At 40.5% G+C, this 2,304-nt stretch overlaps 1 pseudogene; it reads right to left on the reverse strand.

The window, feature by feature from the left end:
• Positions 1-305: 305 nt before the first annotated feature.
• On the reverse strand, positions 306-1,676 carry LOC124974301 (N-chimaerin-like; annotated as a pseudogene).
• Positions 1,677-2,304: the final 628 nt, after the last annotated feature.

Here is a 2,304-nt window from a genome sequence, read left to right on the forward strand (position 1 = left end):
TTTGGGTCTGTGTTTTCTTGGTATGGGGTTTCCTTAACAAGTAGCGGGTAATCAAACAAAAGTTTGAGTTTCTCTTAAGATAAGCAGCCAGGTTTACTAGAACCAGAAAGCATGTGTTCACTGTTTTACAAGGACACCTGAGCAGCACTACAAAAACAAGAGAAAGTTCCTTTATTTTAATCTGGTTATTCACCCAAACCTCTAACCAAGAAATAATTCAGTTAATGGAGCTTATTAAATTACTATAAAACATTCCTTAATCTATAAAACATTTCTTTCTTCCTAAAATTAAAAATTTTAAATGAAATGTCTTCATTTTTGATAAGCATCTCCACCACCAGTCTCTGGTATCAAATATCGAATATTGTTTAATGCTGCCATTTCTGGGAATTTCATAAGGTTTAGACCAAAACCAATTCCAAGGGTTTCTGCACTTATAAGATTCTTCTTTTCATGAAGGGTCAACCTCTTTAGATGCACTGTGAGGTATCAGAGTGTTTCCAAGTGAGCAGGTGATAGGAGTTTCAGTACTTCAAGAAGGGTTTCCAGTTTCTCATCAGGATCCATAATTTTGGCAGACTCTATGAACTTAGGGTAGGCATCATTTGTGATGAGTGGAATTGGCAAATCCTTAAAGTACAGTTTAAGTGCACTAGTGATAATGCTGCAATCTTCAAATGCATTCACAGAAATATCTGCTTTCTCACCATCTCTGTCAAATATCATTGGACATCTTCAATAGGTCACTAAATCCTGATACTCCATATAGTTCTTCAGAATTAAGAACTCTGGACTCCATCTTCTGATGCACTTGTCCACCACCATTGATCACTTAATGAAGTGGGCTTCCAGCAGTGTCCTAAGATCACAGTTGTACACCTTCTTCGAATGCTTCAAGTCTTGCTTACAGTCATTTGCGACCATCTTGGAACCCTGCTTATGAACATTCAAACCACAATCTGCACATTTCACTCCCTGAGCAATGAGGACCTACATGAAGTTGGCACAGTATTCACACCAGTGTGATCCTCAGAATGTATGGACCTTAAAATTGTGACCCTTTTCATAGTTTGGAATTTGCTCATTTTCTTTCAGAGTTGCTGTTCTAACAAGTGATGTCAAACTTTTCTCTGATACCCCATCCTGGTCTGCAGCATCTCTCTCTCATCATTTGTCTCTTTCAGGACTTCCATGTGTTTTTTGACGCTGACACTCTGTTTAAGGTTGTGTATCCTATGTGCTCATAAATTGGATTTATCATCATCTAGGTAATGTATTCTGCTGCCTTGGTTTCAATATAGAAAGTAATCAAGCCATCAGCCACTGGATCATGGATGAACTCAATGCATTTCTCCCCAACAAAGTGTTTTCCATTGTAGTAGAATCTTAAGTTTTTGGTTTGACTTCCAAATCTTAAAGCCAGAGTGTAGGTTCCTGGTTGTGGCTGACTCTCCAGAATGAGGTAGCTCCCTTCAACTACACTGAAGAGCAGGCCAAGCTACCTCTTTGGAGAGCATGCCATGAAATTCTCTTCCATAATACTTTGGTCTGCTTTCTACCTCACAAGTACAGGTAATAGATCCTTCACGGATGAGGAGCTTCCTGTTCCAGCTGATTAGGTAAGATTTCCAAATAGGAGGTCTATGCTCATCTGTATCAAACAGGGTCAGGACCATTGTAAAGGCTCTCACTGCCTGCTGGCCTCCTCCTGCCAGTCCATGCACTCCTCCCAGGCAGACCAGAGATCACCGCATGGTCCTCCAGAGAGTGGGTAGCCTTAGGGGCATGGTAGGAGAAGCTACAGGCCTGGACGCTGGGGGCTGCTGCAAGAAAAAGGGATGCTTTATTGTTGGGTGCACCTGGATGCAGGGAGTCTTGCTAGCCTTGATGAGTCTGTGTTTGTGGCTGCCAACTGACGACTGACTATACGGGGTGAGCACGCTGGCTACAATACCTGCGAGGCGCATTGCACTCCTTATCCGCGGCCTGGCCACACCATCTTCTTAAACACGAAGACGTAAAGAAAAAATTAAACTCTTCCCTAAACAAAGCCATTAAAGGAATGTGAAGTCAATAAAAATACAGAATTTTAAAAAGCTAGATATGGTATTATTAAAACTTGTAAGGAAAACTAAGACATTCCATTTATAATCGTAGGAGGCTCTGTTATTGAGATAAACCCTTCCATTGGAAACAATGATAATGTATACTAAAAATTAAATAAAATTCTTCTTGAAGGCATTGAAAAGCTGACAAGGTAACAAGATAACCAAGGGACTAGCTTTTCCCTGACCACATTTTTTG

This window comes from Sciurus carolinensis, unplaced genomic scaffold, assembly GCF_902686445.1.
Source record: "Sciurus carolinensis unplaced genomic scaffold, mSciCar1.2, whole genome shotgun sequence".
NCBI lineage: Eukaryota > Metazoa > Chordata > Mammalia > Rodentia > Sciuridae > Sciurus > Sciurus carolinensis.